The sequence below is a fragment of the Pristis pectinata genome, chromosome 1 (assembly GCF_009764475.1).
Source record: "Pristis pectinata isolate sPriPec2 chromosome 1, sPriPec2.1.pri, whole genome shotgun sequence".
Taxonomy (NCBI): Eukaryota; Metazoa; Chordata; class Chondrichthyes; order Rhinopristiformes; family Pristidae; genus Pristis; species Pristis pectinata.
The window spans coordinates 140070196-140093956 of NC_067405.1; the positions used below are offsets into that span (position 1 = coordinate 140070196).

At 39.7% G+C, this 23761-nt stretch overlaps 1 protein-coding gene across 27 annotated transcripts in view; it reads left to right on the forward strand.

Moving 5' to 3' along the window:
* Positions 1-23761, forward strand: part of nrxn3a (neurexin 3a) — a 1776465-nt gene that overhangs the window by 153733 nt on the left and 1598971 nt on the right. The window lies entirely within an intron of this gene.

Genomic DNA, 23761 nt, shown 5'->3' on the forward strand with positions numbered 1-23761 from the left:
ATTGTATTTTTTAACATTTCGAGTCCACTGTTTTTCCTGTTTCCATTTTAAGATAATGAGAGTTGGCTAAAAGAACAGTACTTTCAGGTTGACATAGATTGATGACAATTAAAGGAAATATTGTTACTTGAACAGTATGTAATTCGAATGTACAGCTGTGATCCCTGCCCTGCTATATGCTTGTGAGAACTAGGCTACTTACAGCACCTCAAGGCACTAGAAAGATATCATCAACATAGTCTCTGCAAAATCTTCAAATCCACGGAAAAGATAAACAAACCAACATCAGCATCCCCTCCCACGCCTATATGCCCACATTGAGGCTCAGGAAGGGGTTACCATGTGAACAGAGGAAAAGCAACAAGCATGTGCCCAAAAATGTCTCCTTGAAAAATGGCAACATCCCTGTTGACTCCTGTAAACCCTTGGCCATGATTGCTCAAGATGGAGAAGGAACATCTGATATTGTTTTGAGAACCTCAAATCATGCATTGGGAGCACACAGAAGCCTCGTGTAAATGGCAAAAGGAGTGCACTAACCCATGAACGACTACTCATCCACCCTATCAAACACCTCTATGCCTGTTTGCAGAAGAATTTGTGTTTTCCACATTAGAATCACTAGTCTCCACAAAACCCACAGATCATGAGGGACTTCCTAAGAAGAATACCAACTGGATGCTTAGTGATTTTGCAATAGGAACTAAATAGAAACTAAAAATACTTGAGGTAATTAGCAGGTGAGACAACACCCATGTAAACAAAACCTTGCTGTCTAACCTGCTGAGTATTTCGAACATTTTCTGATTTTATTTCAGATTTCTACCAATTCCAACATTTTGCTTTTGGATTATAATTTTATTTCTTGGCATTTTAATATTGTTTTGCTGATTTAAACTAAAAAATTTGCAGATAACTTAAGTGTTTTAATTAAACAACAACAGCAAATTAGTTTCTTTATCTGGCTGGATTGTAAGTAAGAAACAATGCCTTATCATTAAACACACATTCTTGCATCACTTCCTCTTAAAATTAGCTTGGTCTTTGGATTAAAACCATATTCGAGTTTGACATTATGCCAAATAGTAAGCTTATTCATATTTATGATCTGAATGAGCATTTGAAAAGCTGTGTAGTTATGTCATCAACCAAAGTTGTTTCCTGAATAAAATGATGAAAGAGATTTCAAAATGGAAGGATGCATTATATCAGTAAGGCAAGGATAAGTCAATAACTGTATAAGAAAAAGGACAAAAGGGCAGATGTGTTGTGACAGCAAGATTTTTTTTATTGAACAAAGAGTGTTAGTGAATACAAAAGGTCACTCCACATTTTAGGAGGCAACTAAGAGGTCTATCTGAAAGCATCATCCATCACATTTGAAGGAATAGACATTATGAGTCCATTCTATTTAACTTTGCTGAGGTTATCCAACTTTTAAAGTTAATTGTTTTTAAGCGATGTTGCTTGCTTCATTTGAAGCTGTAAATTGTACTTGTATCCTTTTCTCTCCTGATATGAAAGTTCAAATGCATTCCTTGTGGCTGTTTCAGCAGCCCTTTGGTACCTTGGAAATGGAAGCAAGAACTTGCATTTGTAAAATCACTTTGTTGACCACAATGTCCTGAAGTATTTTTCAGGCAACAAGGTACTTTTGACATTACCAATATTGAAATGCAGTAAATTAAGCAATTCAGGTTGCACAATCTGTCAACAGTAAACAGCAATGTGGTAATGAACAGTTAACCTATGGGTGCTGTTGATTGACTGCGAAGTACAGGTCACTAGGCAAATCTCTTGGAATTGGAGCCATGAAATAATTTTATTGTCCACCTGAGATTGCAAAGGGTGAACAAACAATCTGCTGCAGGAACTCAGCGGGTCGAGCAGCATCCGTGGGGGGGAAAGGAATTGTCGACGTTTTGGGTTGAAACCCTGCATCAGGATATCAGGAATGTAATGGGCCCTCTGGTTTAATGTTTCCTTCTGAGGCAGTTCCTTGGGATCAACGATGATTTGCTTTCACTCCAGTTTTGTGGATTCTCAGGTGGCTGATGAGGCCAGTGTGGGAACTGGAGATGAAAGCTGATACCAATAATGCTGCAACATTCCCTCAAGAAAGAAAAGGATATTTGTTAACCACCTTATTTTCTAAGGCTGCCTCAATGGGTTTTACAGCCAGTAAATTACTTTGTAAGTGTGTAATCTTGAATAGATAAGCCTGCCAACCACTTTGCAAGATCTAGTGGGTCAAAGATTCTTTCAGGTAGCACACCAAAGGAACTTAATCAAACACTTGACCTCTGAACAGTATTTTGTTCAGTTCTCATCGGCCATTTGTGTTTCTCAAGGAGGTACTTGACATACACAGTAACAAAAGGATATACTTCCCATAGAGACAATGCAGCAAAGGTTCACCAGGTGAATCTCACCTTCCCTGATATGGAATCACCAGGTTGATTCCATATGAGGAAAGATGAGGTTTGAATTCACTAGAACTTAAAAGAATGATAGGGGATATAACTGAAGCTCTCAAAATTCTGGCAAGACAAGACAGGCTGAATGTGGGGAGGATGTTTCACCTGGCTGGGTTGTCTAGAATGAGGGGTCAGATGAGGGCTAAATGTTCCAGGGTACAGTTCTATAGGCGGGATAGAGGTGGAGGAAAAAGAGAATGGGGAATTGCTTTTCTGAGGAGAACATCGTGGCAGTAGTCCAAAATGAAATTACTGAGGGATCATCTAGTGAGGCTTTTTGGGTGGAGCTGAGAAATAAGAAGGGGATCATCACATTGTTGGGATTGTACCATAGGCCCCCTTATAGTTAATGGGAATTAGAGTAACAAATATGCAGGCAGATTGCAGAAAATTGCAAGAATAATAGTCATTAGTAGGGGATTTTAATTTTCCTAATGTAAACTGGTATTGCCATAGTGCTAAGGGCTTAGATGGAGTGAAATTTGTTCAGGAAAGTTTTCTCAGGCAATATACAGAAGGCTCTATAAGGGAAAGGACAAAGCATAACCTATTCTTGGGAAATAGGACAGGACAAGTGACTGAGCTGTCAGTGGGGGAGCACTTTGGGACCAGTGACCATTGTTTTATTAGTTTTAAATTAGTTATGGAAAGGGACTGATCTGGTCCACAAGTTTAAGTTTTACATTAGGGCAAGGCAAATTTTGATGATGTTAGACAGGAACTTGCAAAAGTTGATTGGAGTAGGTTGTTTGTGGGCAAAGGGACATACAGCAAGTGGGACGCTTTTATAAATGAGATAACAAGAGTTCACGGTCTGCATGTCCCTGTTAGAATGAAGGCAAGGCTGGCAGGAGTAGGGAACACTGAATTATGAGGGATATTGAGGTTTTAGTCAGAAAAAAGGAAGAGGCATGGGTGAGGTACAGCCAGCTGGAATCAAGTGAATCCCTAATGGTGCACAGGAGATGCAGGAGTATACTTCAGAAAGAAATCATAGGGGCAAAAAGCAGGCATGAGAAAGCTTTGGCAAAGAAGATTAAGGAAAATCCAAAGAGATTTTATATTAAAGGAAAAAGAGTAACTAGGGAGGGAATAGGGCCCCTCAATGACCAAAGTGGACATTGATGTGTGGAGCTGCAGGAGATGGGCAAGATCCTCAATGAATATTTCTCCTCTGTTTTTGCCATGGAGAAAGACATGAAGACTTTACAACTTGAGGTAATTAACAGGGATATCTTGGGGATAGTTCGCATTACAAGAGAGGAGATGCTGGTCGTCTCAAAACTTATGAAGGTAGATAACTCTTCAATGCCTGATCGGATATATCCAAGAACACTGTGGGAAGCGAGGGAAGAAAATGCCGGAGCCCTGGCTAAGATGCATGCGTCGTTATTAGCGAATGCAGAGAACGAAGAGGAGATTTACGAGGATGTTGCCAGGACTTGAAGGACTGAAGTTATAGAGAGAGTTGAGTAGACTGGCACTTTATTCAGTGGAGCATAGGAGAATGAGGGGTGATCTTATAGAGGTGTATAAAATCACGAGGGACATAGACAGAATGGGTGCACAGTCTTTTCCCCAGAGTTAGGGAATCAAGAACGAGAGGGCATAGGTTTAAGATGAGGGGAGAAAGACTTAATAGAAACCTGAGGGGCAACTTTTTCAACTAGAGGGTGCTCCGTAAATGGAATGAGCTGCCAGAGGAAGTGGTTGAGGTAGGTGCATTAACAACATTTAGAAGACACTTGGATAGGAAAGGTTTAGAGGGATGTGGGCCAACCATGGGCAAATAGGACCAGCTTAGATGGCAGTTTTGGTCAGCATGGACCTGTTGGCCCAAAGGGCCTGTTTCTGTGCTGTATGACTCCATGACTCTCAGGTTACAGAGCAAGAAATTTAGGACTGAAGTGAGGACAAATTTCTTTACTCAGATTGTGGTGAACCTGTGGAATTTGCTTCCACAAAGGACTGTAGAGGCCAAATCACTGAATATTTTGAAGAAGGAGATAAATAAGTTTCTAGACACACAAGGATTACAGGGAGAGAGAGGGAATGTGATATTGATGTAGATGATCAGTCATGATGGCATTGCATGGTGGAGAAAGCTTGACAGGGCAAATGGCTACTCCTGTCCTGATTTACTGTATTTTTATCGCCTGTCACAAAAGCCATCAAAGCCAAAGAGGATCCAGAGAAGCTTTTGGGATATGGATAGGTTAACTAAGTTGGTAAGAACTTAGAAGATGGGAAAAAAAAGTCTGAGGTCATCTGCTTTGGTAGAAAAAAATGGAAATATAGGGTGTTTTTTAAATGGTGTGAGATTGAAAGGTGTTAGTGTTCAGAGGGGCCCAGCTTCCTTGTACAGGACTCACTGAAGAATAAAGTACATTTACAGCAAGCAAGAAGAAGGCAAATGATATGTTAGCCTTCATTGCAAAAGGATTTAAGTACAAGAGTAAATAAGTCTTGCTCCAATTATTTTGAGCCCTGGGTGAGACTGCACCTGGAACATTGTGTACACGTCTTGTCTCCCAACCCAAGAAAGATATGTTTCTGAAAGAAGGAATGCAGAAGAAGGTTCACCAGATTGATTCTTGAGAAGGGGAATTTGTCAGCTAAGGAGAGATTTAGCTGGGCTTATCCACTCTTGAGTTTATAAGAATGAGAGGTGATCACATTAAACATTCAGAATTGATCGAGCAGGTGTGGAGTTGATTTTCCCCTAGCTGGGGTGTCTAGAACCAACATCAAAAGAGGGATTAACCATTCAGGGCAGAGATAAGAAAAAATATCTTTGCACAAGAGGAACTGAGTATACTCAAGAACAAGATAAATAGATTTCAAGTTATTAAAGGAAATTGGGTCAGTGCAGGAAAATGGCTCTGAGGTAGAAGAGTGATACAGATCAGTTACAGACATGGGCAGAGAAGTGGCAGGTGGAGTTTAATCCAGGCAAGTGTTAGGTGTTGTACCTTGGGAGGTCAAATGAGAGGAGAAAGTATATAGTTACTAGTAGGCCCCTTCATAGTATCGAAGTACAGAGGGATCTTGGGGTCTAAAGTCCATAGTTCACTGAAAGTGGCTACGCAAGTAGATAAGGTGGTAAAGAAGGCGTATGACATGCTTACCTTCATTGGTAGGAGTACTGAATATAAGAGTAAGGAAGTCATGCTGCAGCTATATAAAACTTTAGTCAGACCGCACTTGGAGTATTGCGTGCAGTTCTGGTCGCCCCATTATAGGAAAGGGTGCAGAAGAGGTTTACCAGGATGCTGCCTGGATTAGAGGGTATGAGCTATAAGGAAAGGTTGGACAAACTTGGGTTGTTCTCCCTAGATTGTCAGAGGCTGAGGGGAGACCTGATAGAGGTTTATAAAATTATGAGAGGCATAGATAGGGTAGACAGTCAGAATCTTTTCCCCAGGGTAGAAATGTCAAATACCAGAGGACATGCCTTTAAAGTTGGAGGGGAGGAAGTTTAAAGGTGATGTGAGCGGCAAGTTTTTTTACGCAGAGAGTGGTAGGTACCTGGAATGGGATACCAGGGGTAGTAGTGGAAGCAGGCAGTTTGATGGACTTTAAGAGGCTTTTAGATAGACACATGAGCATGAAGGGAATGGAAGGATATGGATGATACACAGGAAGAGGACATTTAGTATAAATTGGCATCAAGATCAGCAGAACCTCATGGGCCGAATGGCCTGTCCAGTGCTGTACTGTTCTATGTAAGATCAGATGTGAATATCTTGAGTCGCAGTGTAGGCATGAGGGATGGACTAGCTTATTTCTGCTTCTTTTTCTTGTGGCTTTATGTTTTGTTGTCACCCAACATTCACCTGTGCAACTATCAGCAGGAGTGATTAGACAAGGATCACTATGATTTTATTCATACTTAGTCCAGAGATGTTCATTTAGGTTCCCTTCACACTGGCCACTGAAATTTGGTATCTCAGCACAGGCTAGAAAATGAACATAGGACTGTGGCTCTGTATGGCTTCATGCTAAAAGCGATAACAACTTTACTCTTTGACTGTCCGAATACCAACAAAGCCAGTGCGACACACCATTCAGTTTTGTTTTTCATCAGGCAATTGGATACAGCAATAGGCTGGTAATGGTAGATAAAAACAAAGTACTACAAATACTCAGTAGGTTAGGCAGCATTCTTTGGAAGGAGAAACAAAGATTCTGACCTTAAACATTATGTTTCTCTCTCCATAAAATGCTATCTGACCTGCCAAGTGTTTCTGGCAATTTCAGATTTCCAACATCTGCAGTTTTTTTAAGCTTTAGGCTAAAAGTGATCTTGGGTTCCTGGTCAGTTTGCTTTGGTTGTACTGCTTTATATTTGCAAGTACTTGATCTATCAATAACAAATATATAAGCTGTTTTTGGTTTGGAAAAGCCACTTATTGAAGTATTATCATTCTAGGTTTTTCCCTCAAAACCTCTGCCTCAATACATTGCTCTTCCTTTTAATACTGTCCTTAAAGTCTTCCTCTTCTACTAGCTTTTCAATATCTCGAGGTTCTGTGCCAAATGTGTGATTATTGCACCTCTGAACTCTTTTGGGGTGTTTTGCTGCATTGAAGATGTGGTTGCTGTGTTTTCTGCATTCCAGCAATGAACTTTTTTGGCTGTAAAGTGCCTTGCACATTCTGAAACAGATATGAAAAATCTTTAGAAATGCCCATTCTTCTTCTTCTCACGTGAGGTTGGATTCTTTCGGATAAGGACACCATGCAAATCATCTTGAGTACTGTGGAAGTGGCACCAGGGCAGCCCCTGTCCAAATCTGAGCACTGTAATTTGCAATTTCATTGCATTTATCTAGATTTTGTTTTATTAGTTCGTGACAAGGTATCACTGGCAAGGCTGGCATTTATTGCATACAGCTAATTGGCCTTGATCTGAGTGACTTCCAGGGTCATTTCAGAGGCAGCTGACTGCCAACCATTGCTGCTGTGGTCTGTAATCAAATATTGGACAGGTCATACAAGGACAACAGATTTTCTTCTTAATTGGGCATTTTGAATCAGATAGAACATAGAACAGTACAGCAGAGAAACGGGCCCTTTGGCTCACCATATCTGCACAGACCGTGATGCCAATCTAATCTTATCTGCCTGCACATGGTCCATATCCCTCTTTCTCCTGCCTGTTCATGTGTCTGTCTAAGTGTCTCTTGTATGTTGCAATCGTTTCTGCTTCTAGACCTCCCATAGTAGCTGGTTTCAGGCAGCTACCAGTCACTGTGTAAAACAAAATCTTGGCTTTCATATCTCCTTTACACATTCCCTCTCTCACTTTAAACCTATGCCAACTAGTATTTGACATTACCACCCTGAGAAAAGGACTCTGACTCTCTACCCGATTAATGCCTCTCATAATTTTATATACTTCAGTCAGGTTGCCCCTCAGCCTCTGACGCTCCAGAAAAAACAATCCAAGTTTGTTCAACCTCTCCTTATAGCTAATAAACTTCAATCCAGGCTACATCTTGGTGAACCTCCTCTGCACCCTCTCCAAAGCTTCTGCATTCTTTCTGTAGTGTGACAACCAGAATTGCACACAAGCGTGGCCTAACGAAGGTTTTGTATAACTGCAACATGACTTCTTCACTCTTATTACTCAATGCCCTGGCCAATGAAGGCAAGCATACTGTATGTATTTACACAGTGACTGGTAGCTGCCTGAAACCAGTTACCATGGGAGGTCTAGAAGCAGATACAATTGCAACATATAAGAGGCACATATAAAATTCCGATTCTGCCTTCTTTGCCACTCTATCTACTTGCTTGGCCACTTTCAGCGACTATGAACTTGGAACCCGAGATCCCTCTGTACATCAGTGCGATTTAGGGTCCTGCAATATGCTCTACTAAGGTCCATGTAGACAATATCCACTGGCCTACCCTCATCAATCATTTTCATCATCTCCTCAAAAAACTCAGTCAAATTTATGAGCTAGGACCTCCCTTGTACAAAGCCATGCTAACTATCTGTAATAAAATGATGGGATTTTCTAACAGTCTGCAATTCTGATACAGATTATTTTAATTCCAGATTTACTCAGTTAACTGAGTTGAAATTCCCCAGCAGCTGTGGTGGAATTTGATCTAATGCCTCCAGTTCATTCATCCAGACCTGTGGATTACTTGTGTGATGATATAACCATTGTGGTGCCCGAGCCTTTGTTTATCTGTTAGGAAAAAGAATAGATGATGCTCTCAGAGAATGAGATCAGGTTTTGCAATTGGAGAGATTTGAACTTTTTTTCAGAACTGACTCAGTTTTGCTAAGTGTAATGCAAGTTTAGTCAGGACGACAGTAATAGGTGCTCTGATCATCATAAAGGATGTGTTAATGATTCATTAAATATGCAATATGCTGAGACTTGAAGCTGGTACCATATGATAATTGGAATGACTGGGAAGGAGAGAATGACCTTACCTTTAATGTGGGATACTTTTGATCAGTAACTGCAAGCAGCAGTGGCAATGATTGTGAACCAGCATCCAAGTGTCATACTGCCTCATTGAGGGAGCTTTTGCTGGAATGAGAGGCAAATGCTGGAAATAGTCAAATTAAAGAAAACCCAGATGCCTCAGATTTCATCTTCAGCTTTATAGTCTCATCAACTCATTGTACTCTGTCTCTAAAATTCTTTCCATTGAAGTTAACTTGATGAATTTCTTGGCAAAAGGCGTACAAGTTAGGAGCTGTGGGCATGCTATGTTGGCTCCGAAAGAGTAGGGACACTTGTGGGCTGCCCCCAGCGCATTCTCAGTAACGCAGAAAGATACATTTCATTGTGTGTTTCGATGTACATATGACAGATATCTATCCATCTATCTAGCTAGCTATCTAGCTAGCTATCTTGCTAGTTAGCTATCTATCATACTTAATGATGAATCTAAAGATTCTCAGATCTGGAAATTTTATAGAAGCTTGATTTAAGGTGAAATTTCTTTACCCAAAGTACAATTAGAAAATATTGCAGTAACATGTAGCTGATGCAAAGAGCCCAGATGCATTTAAAGGGAGGTTGGATATATGCAGGGAGTGAAAATAAAAGAGTATGTTGATCAGTGAGATGTAAAGGGATGATTACAGGTTCCTAATATTAATAACAGCACAAACCACTTATTTGCTTATTTTATTAGAAGTTGGTATCCTGAATGAGATTGTTGCATAATATGTACCTGTGCTATTAAATTTTACCATGCCTTTAACATTTGTTTTTAAATTATTGTGCCTCACAATAATCTTGGGTACTGATTTTTCATCTTCTCTTATGAGCTGGGAGGCCAAAATAACGTTTGGCACGTTCAAGTACATGCCTGATCCAGTACTCCTCCACTTTTCCCTTGCACTTGATTTCTTTTGTGTCAGTCTTGAATGCACTCAATGAACAAGCATCCAAAGGTGTATACTCTCCACATAGGAAAGACCTCCATCCCAGATTATTTTGCTAGTAAAATACCTCACATGGCTGTAATTGCATTGAATTGCTGCACCTTATGAGATTGCATCAAAACTTCCCAGCTTTTGCATAATTCTTGCAATAATGATCAGCATTCTTTCAGCATCAGGAAGGCTAAAAGTATTGTCAATGATGCCTGCCACCCTGGCCATTCCCTTTCCTTTCTTGTACCTTCTTGGAGAAGATACAGGAGCTTGAAAGCCTGGACAACAGCTTCTTCCCCATTGCTATCAGTCTTCTGAACCAACCACCTCTTTACATCCCCTTCCCGGTGGTGCTGCCATATCCTCGAACCCTGAATTCTACCTCTTCTGTTTTTGTCACTTTAGCATTTCTTTTGCACTACTTCATTTAGTATGACTATACTTTGCAACATTCCATGGTTTTGCATTAGTTGCCAAATTTATTGTTGAATTTGTTATTACTATGTATATTGTTGACTCTGTGAGCTTCATGTGAGCAAGGAATTTTGTTGCACCCTGGTGTATTTGACAATAAACTAACCTAATCTAACCTTCCAAATTACTTGCTCTTCTGTATATTAATTTTTGGTGCTTCATGTATTGGGACCCCCAGTTCCCTTTGTGCTAAAGAATTTTATAACTGTACTCGATTTAAGTAATTGCTTTTCCTTCTTCCTCCCAAAGTATGTAACCTCCCATTTTCCCACATTCAGCTTTATCTGCCAACCTCATGTCCACTCATTTGACCCTTCTAAATCCCTCTGCAGGCTCTTTGTGTCCTCCTTGCAACTTGCTGACCCAGCTATCCTTGTATATTTGAGTAAATTAGGAAAAAGTACACTTGGCCCCTTTATCCAAGTCATTAATCTAGATTGTAAATAGTTGAGGTTGGAACACTGATCCCTCTGAACCTCACTAGTTACTAATTATTAATCTGAACATCACCAAGTATCTTGACTCTGTTTTCTGCGAGTTAGCCAGTCCCCTATTCATGCTAACGTATTACCCCAATTCCATGCCCACTTCTTTGGATCAAGAATAGGAACTTAAGAAGATACTGACTGTGTTGTAAGAGATGACCTATTCACATCGGTAGATGCAAGGAAAACCTCCCTGGTCAGAATAGGCTTTGTGTACTGTAATTCTTGATTTCTGGGCAGGCATGGAACTCCATCATCCATTGTAATGGTACTCCACAGAAGTGCAGTATGTGCATGAATACCACAATATTTGATTAGAAACTGATTCACGAGATTGCTTTGACTGAATCATATCACACAAAAATCTATTTCACAATGATTTGAAGCTGTGGGACTCTGGGAACTGAAGATTTTTTGTGGGGGAAATAATGGGCAGATGTTTATTTTTCTTACTACTTTTAAACTAATTTCTGGCAGTGCTGACTCAATCACAGTTTTTTAAAAATCGTGTCTTATTTGCAGTTTAGGTGCAGTTATTCAGTATGTAAGTGTTAACAGAGAAGCTAACTGTTGAGCTTGATATTTTGATTAAAATGTATTTGTTACCTTGGTGCCCCACATGACATATTAACTGCCATCTATAATTGTCAGCCTCACAACTGATGGCAATCCTTAGTCAATTGCAGTCCAAGCCAAATTAAGCTGTTTTAAACAAAACACAATTTATATTCAGTATTGCTTTATTTATGTTGCCATTGTCTGATTACCTGGGTTCACGTTACAATAAATATATCAATTTCATCTCATTACCGTGTAGTATTTCCTGGAGCTGGGTTTGACTTTATACTAGCTAAGTAGGACTGATCCCTTTATTACAGGCTGTAAATGAGTTATGCTGTGAACTTGGGTTATTTCCATGCATGCAGGGCCCTGCAGCAAAAGGATTGTTGATTCAAATACAGATGACACTGAATTAGTAGCTTTGTTCAGTGAGTTCACACAATGTTAGGTTCATGCCCTCTTCGCACCTCCCTATCCCACCCCTCACTTTTAGTTTTGACTCAAAGAATCTTATTTTCTTGGTTAACATACTGTTGCTTAAAATGTTTTATCTGCCCTGTTGTTTTGGTCTGAAGGCTTGGAAATTTGTCACAGGATCATATAGAGGTGGAATGAGTTTTTCAAGATGCACTTAGTACTAATATGTTCTTAAAACTCCCAAGTTCCTTGTTTTAACGTCCAATGAGTTAAGCTAGTGCCAGAAGATATGTGAAAAAAAACCTGCAGATGCTAGAAATCTGAAATAAAAACAGAGCTAATATCTCAGGTTGAAGCCCCTTCATTAGAATTGGGAAAGAGATCATCTCAGGGTCTCCTTCCCAGTTCTGATGAACAGGCTTTGATATGAAATGTGAACTCAATTTTCCTTCCCACAGTGAGTATTTCCAGCATTTTCTACTAGAAGAAATGTTGCAGTTTACCTGTGTGAAACTCAAGGAAATAAAACTTACTCATGTCTGCTTTGCACGAAAAAGATTCATTTTTTTAGTACCTAGGGCAAGAATTCTGTTCGTAGATTACATTTCCATCCCCTTCTGCATCAATTTATGCTCTACCATCACATCTATCCATGAGAGTGTTGTTCAAGTGGCATATGTCCAGGGATTAATATTGCTGGAAGTAGCAGTGAAATGCTTCATCAGGTGTCTGGCAATTTGGATATGTTTTTAGAGCATGGTCTGTTCATGGACTTCTAATCTTCTACAGTACTGTAAATCCTAGATTAAAGGTGCAGCACTGGCAACTGTCATTGTAAAGTTCAACAAAGAATATGTTCATAGAACATAGAACGCTACAGCACAGTACAGGCTCTTCAGCTCACAATGTTGTGCCGACATTTTATCCTGCTCTAAGATCTATCTAACCTTTCCCTTCCACATAGCCCCCTATTTTTCTATCATTCATGTGTCTATCTAAGAGTCCCTTAAATGTCCCTAATGTATCTGCCCCCTCAACCTCTGCCGGCAGTGTGTTCCACACACCCACCACTCTCTGTGTTAAAAAAACTTAACCCTGATATCCCCCTTATACCTTCCTCCAATCACCTTAAAATTATGCCCCCTCATGTGAGCCATTGTCACCCTGGGAAAAAGTCTGACTGTCCACTCGATCTATGGCTCTTATCATCTTGTACACCTCTATCAAGTCACCTCTCATCCTCCTTCTCTCCAAAGAGAAAAGCCCCAGCTCACTCAACCTATCCTCATAAGACATGCTCTTCAATCCAGGCAACATCCTGGTAAATCTCCTCTGCACCCTCTCTAAAGCTTCCACATCCTTTCTATAATGAGGCAACCAGAACTGAACACAATACTCCAACTGTGGTCTAACCAGAGTTCTATAGAGCTGCAACATCACCTCACGGCTCTTGAACTCAATACCTTAGCTAATGAAGGCCAACATACCATACGCCTTCTTAACAACCATATTGATTTGTGTGGCAACCTTGAGGGATCTATGGATGTGGACCCCAAGATCCCTCTGTTCCTCCACACTGCTAAGAGTGCTGCCATTAACCTTGTATTCTGCCTTCGAATTCCATCTCCCGAAGTGTATCACTTCACACTTATCCAGGTTGAACTCCATATGCCACTTCTCAGCCCAACTCTGCATTCTATCAATATTCTGTTGTAATCTACAGCAACCTTCTACACTATCCACAACACCACCAACCTTTGTATCATCAGCAAACTTACTAACCCTCCTTTCTACATCCTCATCCAAGTCATTTATAAAAATCGCAAAGAGTAGGGGTCCCAGAACAGATCCCTGCGGAACACCACTGGTCACCGACCTCCAGGCAGAATACGCTCCATCTACCACCACCATCTGTGTTCTATGGGCGAGCCAATTCTGAATCCACACAGCCAAGTTTCCCTGGATCCCATAGCTCCTGACTTTCTGAATAAGCCTTCCATGAGGAACCTTATCAAACGCCTTACTAAAATCCATGTACACCAGATCCACTGCTGTACCTTCATCAATGTGCTTTGTCACATCCTCAAAGAATTCGATTCGTTTTTCTAATTTTCAGCACAACAATGTTGCCGATTTATCTTGGATGTATCACTGCTGCTTTAAAAACGGACAGTGAATTGAATGATGTGCCATGCTTTGATTGAAAGATTCCACAATGCGGCACATTACCATCTCACCAAATTATTTTAGGTTAGAAGGCGATCTGTAGCTGTTTTCTGGTGAGAATCATACCACTTTTAATTCAGCAGAGACAGCAACAACTTTTTATGTGCTATTTAAGGGATATAATGGAAATATCTGTGAACGCACATACTTAAATTTGAAGAATTTTTAAAAGTCAGAATGAATTTTTTTATTCTTTTGCTGTTCCTCAGGATTAAGGTTCTTACATTATGGTTCTGTGGTTGATGTTACTGTTGAGTAACCACAGATTCTTCCAGAGCTGGGGCAGGAGATGCCTGTCATGCTGGGTAGGTGGGTCATGGTATGCTTCTGATGCCATTTATGCAGGGCTTCTGTGTGCTCCTAATGCATTGACTTGAGGTTGTCAATATTCTCCCAAATGCCCCTTCTCCACTTTAAGTGGTTATGGGGCAGAGATTTCCAAAAGTCAATAAGAGTGTTACATTTTTTCAAGGAGGCTTTGAGCACCTCCTTGAATCTTTTCCTCTGCCTTCCTCATAATCTCTTCATGTGAAAGAGCTCAGAATAGTGAATAATGTGGCCTACCCACTGTAGCAGATTGAGCAAAACCTCAATGTTGACCTGAGAGAGGACACTGTCCTTAGCTTGCTTATCCTTTTGGTAGTATTGTAGGATTTTCTGGAGATACCATTGATGGTATCTTTCCATTAGTGGTATTTTTAAGCCTTGAGGTGCTTGCTGCAGGTAGTCCATGTCTCAGAAACATATAGGAAGTCAAGAATCACTGCCACCCAGTAGACCATGAGTTTTGTGCCAGGTTTGAGGTCTTGATCTTAAAAACCTCTTACCCCCTTCATCCAAAGACACTTAAAAAAAGGTGGGGTGTTGTACACTGGTGGCAGGTTGGTAGGTTGTCTTGACGATGTTGATTGTAAAGCCCAGTGCATGCTTCAGTGAATGAGTTGACAATGTCTTGGAACTCAGCTTCTGCATGTGCGTAAATGCAAGCATTATCTCCATATTACAGCTTGGCTACTGAGTTGGGGTGATCACCTTTCTGAATTGTTGTTGGCATAGGTTTAATAGCTGCCATGACTTTTGAAGTCAAGCTCAATTCCTGCAGGAAATTTGTTGCAAGTTGGTGCAGTAATGAGGTGAGAAAGATTGAAAAAAATGCTGGGGCAATGACGCAACCTTGTTTGACACCAGTCTACACTGAAGCAAATGCAAGATGAAGATGAGTTTCTGTGCGGAGCTGCACTTGAGGAGAGTACGCTGCAACTCTTCCTTGTTGATGGAGTGAAAGGTTTTAGTGAGAAAGAGTTCCTGTTAACAACAACTTGCAGTTATATAGCATCTTTTAACATAATAAACATCATAAGTTCTTCAAAGGCACATAGTCAAATAAAAGTGGACACTGTGGCAAAGAAAATGACACGGTGTCAGATGACCAAAAACTTGGTGAGAGGCAGGTTTTGAAGAACGATTTAGGAAGATGGAAGGATTTAGGAGATGAATTCCAGAACTTGGTATTTAGTCAACTGAAGCCATGGAAGTTACGAGTGAAGTGCTTAGAAATCATGCAATGGATGGATAAGATCGAGATAAGACAAGAAGTAGGAATACCTAGACATTATATCTCTCAGAGCTTTTATTTCAGCACTACGTGATCTAAAATTGATTTTATCCTCAATAAATTGCAAGGGCAATAATTTCTGGGTGAAGAGCATCAATTGCAAAATTTGACTGTTCATGTCTGGTTGTGATCCATGTAAGCATATCTGATATTTTCCCAGCATCAAATGTGTCAGTAACCGTGTAATACATGTTTTAACAGCTTGCCACATAATTTATAACTCCCAGATCCAGAAAATGACTGTCATTGAATAATCTCAAAAACATGTGCAGGTGTACTCTTTAAAGGGTCAGTTGCTGACACTGGGATGCAAGTCAGTTCCAAAATTCACTGGAGACTACTTACACATATTCCAAAGGGCTCAAATGATGCTCAGAATCATGCACTTTCTGGAGAGCACAACCAATGAGAAAATAATATTATGTTTGGGTCAGTATTCATCCTGCTGGTAGCCTAAGCATGAGGCTAGATGAGACGGGTGACTTCAGGAGGTAGCTTATACTAAGGGAGTGGACACAGATATGCACAGTTGCAAAGACCCTGTTCCTTGCAGTCTCTCTTTCCCCCATGGCAGTCATTGCGCTATTGGTGTCTTACTGCCACAGAGGTTATGCCTGTAAAGGAAGATGATCTTTCCCCAATAAGGTGCTGGAAGGTGTGTGGCAATGATACTGCTCCATCAGGATTTGTGTGTTGCTGTGTGAGCACTGTTGCACAGCTTCAATTTCATGTCAAGTTGATGGGGCCCAATTTTTTTAAATTTTTTAAAAAATTTTATTTACAGCATGGTAACAGGCCCTTCTGGCCCAATGAGTCCGCACCACCCATTTTAAACCCCTGCACTACTTCAATAATGTTTTTGGATACTTAAAAAAGGTGCAATCCCATTTCTAGGTAAAGGAATTTACCGTGTGTGATCTGTGGATATGTACTGAATTATGCATGGAAACTTAGAAAATAAATCCTGGCATCCTAACAAGTATGCCACTTGCGGTGCATCCACAAATGGAAAAATATCTGGAATAGAATTGTGTAGTTTTTGTCTGTTATGATCAATGAGAGATTAACAGCGCTGCTCAGTAATCTTTGCTGTTATTAGAGCCATTGAATTCTTTCAAAAAAAAATCTACGGACCAGAGATTGCTGTAGTATGCTGTAAAAGTTGACCCGTGCTCTGTAATAAATCAGACAACAGCAGAACCAAGGAGCGTACAAAAAGTTCTTTATTGTTTCACGCTAGCTGGAGTGGGGGTACATGGAGGAGAAAACAGTCAGTGCTGCTCTTCCCTGCATGTGGCCCTACTCAAGGAATACAGGGTGCTAACAAACTTAAATACATTGTTCTCTGGTGGGTGTCCAGCTACTCTCAGGCATACCCATATTTGGGTATGCTTGACCAGCTCACACTACCATTGGTCAAGCCGAGGCTGCTAGGTGTAGCCAGATAGGTTGACACAACTTTCACAGTTATTCTGTTCTTGTGGCCTTGAAGCACAGCAACTCCTTACAAGAGCAGGTGGCTCAAGCTGTTTACCAGTAGAGAGAGAGAGTAACTCTTTATTCACCAGATCTCCCTTCCCATTGTCTTCTACAATGCTAACATTCCAATTTCTTGAAATCAGGCTGTTTAAAATTGTACATGATGTTCATCAGATTTGCTTTAAATTCTTATGTTTGTTCTAGCAGTGGAGATATTAAAACAATTGAAAAATGAGTTTTAGTAAAATGGCAGAAAAGGAATGTGTTTAACTTGCGGCACTTTCATTAATCAATCTCTGTAGAAACTAATTCTGAAGTTGAGTTGTGTTGAATTAACAATAATTATCAGCTGATTAATATTTGTACTTTGTACAAAGCACCACTTTGTACTTTTTTGGCTGATATAATATTTTCCCAATGGATCAATTGCTTGCAGTTTAACTGAGCCAGCTATTGTTTGCTTTAATGAGTTGTCTTTTTCCTTGAAATGTAATCTATTGAGGAAATGCTGCAGTGTCAGCAGAAACATTATGCCACTTGAACATGAACTAAATATAAAGGTACACTAGGTGAGCGAGTAGAGAAAGTGAATTGTGTTACACAAGGTACTCATTGAATAACTATCCTCCCTGTTGCTGTTTGTGGAAAGCACAGTTTAGTTTTTAATGATGCAGTTGTTAAACAAACAGAAGCAACCTACTCAAAGGCATCATGCACTTAATTTGGTGATTTTCATTTTCTGCACTGGAATAAAATTGCAAGTTCCTGACCATACAGGTTTAATGGGAAGCTGTTGTTTTAACTAATATGAAAACAGAAAATGCTGGAAGCAGGTCAGGCATAACTGAAAAGATAAACAGAATTAACTTTTCAGGTCACAAATCCTTCCTCAGCTGTTTTAACTAAGTGGGTTCATCTCCAGTTATTTTTAAAGTTTTCACATTTTAACACTGCATTTTAAAGTTTATTTTGTTCTATGCACAATATTTCTCCCATTTTTTGTTTTGGTTAAGATTAAATCTTAATTGGACCCTTCAAAATTTCATTTGGACTTTTAGCTTAAGTGATTAAATTGGCAGTGGGAGAGAGATGATGGTGTATGCTACTGGTGATTAGTTGTGCTGTGCTTATTCATTAACATTGTCATATTATTGCAAGATTCTGTCATAATGACCAATACAACATATTGTGATTAAATTAGTTGTTGTGAATTAGAAATTTGAAATCTTTTTTGGTGCAGTGGGATTATTTGTTTCAATGAAATTCTCTGGGTTTCATTGAGGGAGACCAAGAAAGATGTTTTGGAATAATTCCATAACTTTATGAGAGTTAAAGAATTGAATGATCAGCTCCTGGGGCAGCACTATTCGCAAACATCAGGTGTACCAGCTCTATGGTTTGAACAGAGTTTCTATTTAGAGAAGATTCTACACCTACGATTACATGACTATTATGTGCTGCTTCCTTGTCTTCATGTAAAATGCAACATCTTTTGAATAATTACCAATTTTTTCTGCTGTACAAATTCTGAAAGTCATAAAGCAGTATAAATCTTAAAGGTATGTAAGGTAGTGCCTGGCTAACTGATGATCTGAACTAAAGAGTGGTTTGATTTGGGTTGAGTGGCAAAAGATTATGACCCTGGGCTCAGGTCTGATCGGGCCAGGCCTGTCTGACTATACATAAATGCACTCAAAACTGTGGGATGATTGTCCACGAAGAACCAGCAGAGGACAGGTAGCACTGGACACAGTTCTGTTTTCATAATTAACCGTTTCACTGCAGAGCCTGTGGTGGGATCTGATTATTTGTGTCAAGTTCAGGTCAGGTATCAGAAAAGATTAGAATTCCTTGGCTCACCATGGATTCAGATTGGCTGTTTATCTTTTGCTTCATATTCCAGGAACTGCACTTTGTTGTGCCTCTGAACACTAATGCTTGCTCTGTATGGAAGGATATTTCGATTGGTGGGGAGGGTTGAGAGCAGAATTGTGGGAAACACATGAGGTGCTTTCAAGGGCTCTGTCAACTAAGGTAGAGAGGATGTCCTGGTTATGGAAGAAAGAAAATTGCCCCCCCCCACCCCCCAGGAGAATGATTGTCTTCATGTGAGATGAATCTATTTAAGGAAGAAGGAATGATCCCTCGCTTTCTTTAAATTCACCAAGGATTAGTTTCCTGTGCTTCCTTAAAACTCACCAGAGCCCTGTTTACCATGCTCCATTTAAACTCACTGAGGCCCTGGTTCCCAAGCTCCCTTCACGTTCACCAGGGGCCTCGTTTCCTGCACTCCCTCCAAGCTCACTGACTCCTGAATACTGCACTCCTTTTAAACGTACTAGGTTCACCAGAAAATTAAATGAAGTGAATTAAAAATGTTCTTGGGGTATTGATTGGAATAACATCCAATAGTGTTGAAAATTTTCCAGTCTGTGCCAAAGTCCCAAGTGTGTGGATTGTCGGAGTTTCACATCCTTGCCCTTTCACTGAACTTTCAATATCTCCTGATGTCCCTCTGCATCCTCCGCACAACCCACATTAACTCCAGCTTTGTATCATCTCTTCTGCATACTTTCTCTCTGGTACTTCAACAGCTTTCACTTCCTGTGTGTGCTATTTATTGTACTGAATTATGGCTGCAGTTTACCATAGCGGCAGCCTTGTATATCTGACAATCCACAACTTACACTGAGAGATTGCAATATCTTTTGGGGATAAATTTTTATGAAAGTCATTTTGACTTACTCCATGAATGTTAGAAGTATGAGTTATGCACTTTTGTCAAAATATTTTTTTGATTCTTGCTCAGTTATGCAATTTTCATTGTTTTCCAATGACCCTTCAAATCACATGTTTTTGTGAGCTGATGTTTCACCTGTTCAGCTGTTTTTAAATAATTAACTTGAATATTCAATCCCACAACCTACAGGCAAATATTGATTATAAAGGCATATGGCCATTTATCTTCCCTTACATCATCATTAGGGATCTTGTTTTTTTAAGAATACATCAAGTATATTTTGGATGAAAGAATCATTTGAATCTTGTTAGTGATGATGGAATCAGAGCTGGGTACAAATTTTTGTCTGGCAGCCTAGTTTAGACTGAGACACTGAAAAAAGTCTTTCTACCTGGATGAGCTTTAACTCTAAGTTGAATGCAGGCAAAGCTCTAGGCATTACATCATGCTAAGATTGGTTTATTTGAATTAGCACAATGCACAAAACCAAATAAGCTCAAGGGATGGGTTACATGATGCAATTCATGTTCTTCTCCACAGGATGCAACCATAAAAGTTGGCTGAATTTCAAGATTCGACCTAGATTTTCGTATATTAATAACAAGAAAGGGATGCACATAACTATGATGACTTTGTGTTAAATTACTTTTTGAAAATAAAACTGCTTAAATGTTTTGATAAGTATAATTTTTTACATTTGATTGAGAGAATTGCAGTGTATTATTTTGTAAAACTGTTGCCTAGGTCTGTTTTCTAAAGAATCAGTAAACTGTATTGGGAAAGAGGATAAAGGGTTTTTGAAAAGTAGCATTGCTTGATGTAGCATCTACTGAAATAAATTTGATCAAAACAATAATTTTAAAAGATTATCTGAAATAGAAATGTAACTTCAATAATTAAAATCCAAATGTATGTAAGAAAAATATTTGCATTCATCCTTTTTCTGCTTATTAACTCAAAAATATAACAATGTCAGAACAGGAGTTTTAATAGTATAATTATCTGAGTGTATAGGTCAATTATTTAAAAAAAAGAAAACACTGGAAACACTCAGTGGGTCAGACAGCATTTGTGGAAAGAGAAACTGTTAGTGGATAGTTAGTGTAAAACTGGAGAGTGTAGAAGGTTGCTGTAGGTTACAACAGGACATTGATAGGATGCAGATCTGGGCTGAGAAGTGGCAGATGGAGTTCAACCCGGAAAAGTGTGAAGTGATACACTTTAGAAGATTGAATTTAAAGGCAGAATACAAGGTTAATGGCAGCACTCTTAGCAGTGTGGAAGAACAGAGGGATCTTGGGGTCCATATCCATAGATCCCTCAAGGTTGCCATGCAGGTCGATAGGGTTGTTAAGAAGGTGTATGATGTGTTGGCCTTCGTTAATCAGAGTGTTGAGTTCAAGAGCTGCGAGGTAAGATTGCAGCTCTATAGAACTCTGGTTTGACCACACTTAGAATATTGTGTTCACTTCTGGTTGCCTCATTATAAGAAGGATGTGGAAGCTTTAGAGACAGTGCAAAGGAGATTTACCAGGATGCTGCCTGGATTGGAGAGCATGTCTTATGAGGATAGGTTGAGTGAGCTAGGGCTTTTCTCTTTGGAGAGAAGGAGGATGAGAGGTGACTTGATAGAGGTGTACAAGATGATAAGGGAGATGTCAGAGGTAAGTTTTTTACACAGAGAGTGGTGGGTGAATGGAATGCACTGCCGGCAGAGGTTGTGGGCGCAGATACATTAGGGACATTTAAGGGATTCTTAGATAGCCACAAGAATGATGGAGAAATGGAGGGCTATGTGGGAGGGAAGGGTTAGATAGATCTTAGAGCAGGATAAAATGTCGGCAAAACATCATGGCTGAAGGGATTGTACTGTGCTGTAATGTTCTATGTTAACATCTCAGGTTGAAGACCTTTTGTTAGAACAGTTGGTTCTTCTTTGGTGATGTGTATTTGGAGCTTAAGCTAAACAGAAAAGGAAAGGTCAAAGCAGGAGTTATCATTGGAATATGATTGAAAAAATAGATAAAATCATAGTATCAATAAAATTAAGTGAGAGATGGAATGTTGCAGTGGTAAATGAGGTTCAATTGTGATTGAACAGTACATAATATACTGCTTAGAGCAGTCTCAATATATGTTGTTCGGGAATACTTTAATCAATAAGCACAGATCTGAGAAATATTAGTTCTTTTATATGGCAATATAATGATAATGAGCACTGAGAATAAATTGTATTTGTTGCCTATGAGCAGTAAATAATTATGCTGATGACTGATAGTTTTAAATTGTTTAAATTTGGATTCTTGTGTTCAATAAAGTGAGTCTCAAGAATTATTTGAACAATGGTTAGCTTCTTAATGCATAACTGCAAATTTGGTGTCATATCACGTGACATAGCTCATGAAGTCCAAGGATTCAGTCCTGATTTGTGCTGAAGAGGCTGATCTTGGCTGCAGTGACAGATTGATTATTCTTTCCCAAGAGGTATAAAAATTGGCAAGAGCTTCTGTTCTGGTTCTAATGCCATGCACCCTGAAAGAAAGTACACGTGTAGATATTACAGCAATAAATTAAGCTTGAGTTATGCTCCACCATTGTTCAGACAGTCCATGCATGCTTTACATATTTAGCAAAGTCATAATTTCTCCATTACATTTTCCTTATGAATCTAGTTGCTTTGCTCATTACTCTTATTAGACACTTGGTTCCCCCTATTTGTGGTATTGGTACTATCAGAATTTTACCATTCTTTCTCATTCATTTGTCAGGAAGTGGACATGGTTGTGATGGTTGTGCAGGTACAGATGGTTGTGAAACCATGCACCTACTGCCCATGTTCTTCTTGGTCATAGCGGTCGCAGATTTGGGAGGTGCTCTTAGAATAGCCTTGATGAGTAACTGCATTGCATTTTGCACATGACACAGACTGCAGCCATGGTGCACTGGTAGTTGAGGAAATGAAAATATAGGATGGTAGATAGGTGCCAGTCAACTGGGCTGCTTTGTTCTGGATGGTGTCAAGCTACCTGAGTGATGTTGGAGCTGCAATTATCCAAGTAACTGGAGAGTACCCCATCACACTCCTGACTTCTGCTTGGAGATGATGGGAAGCACTTTTGGCTTGTCAAGACATGAGTAACTCACCATCGGACACATAGCTTTTGACTTGCTCTTGTAGCCACAGTATTTATGTGGTTGGTCTAGCTGAGTTTCTGTTCACTGGTGTACTCTAGGATGTTGATGATGAGGACTCAGCAAAGGTAATGCCATTAAATATCAAGGGTAGGTCATTAGATTCTGTCTTGATGATCATTGACTGGCTTTTCTCTGACTCAAATATTGCTTGCCACCAATCAGCCCATGCCTGATCATTGTCTAGGTCTTGCTGATTGCATTTTGTTTAGATTTGCACATGGAATTGAAAATTGTGAAATCAACAGCAAAAGAATTCCTGTTCTGACCTTATGATGGCAAGAAAGTCATTAATGAACCAATTGAAGAGATCTGGGCCTAGGATATTATTCTGAAAATACCTGCACTGGTGTCCTGGGGCTGGGGCCTTTCACCACCCACAGCCATACCACCTTACTTTGTGTGAGGTATGTCACTTATGTCAGCTTATGCTTTTCACTATTTCCAAATGCTTCTAGTGATCAGGGACACTGTTGAAAAACATTTAAATAAATAATCAATTTATTTAAAAACACTTGTACCTCATACAAATGAATTCAAACAGGAAAGTAATTAATTAATGACAGAGGAAAAAGTAACTTCACTTATCATTTTAATAACGGTTGGTATTTGCATTCAGCTGATTGGGGCCATGCTCTATATGCCTGGCAAAAAACTGAGGAGCTAGAAATAGAACATGCAACAT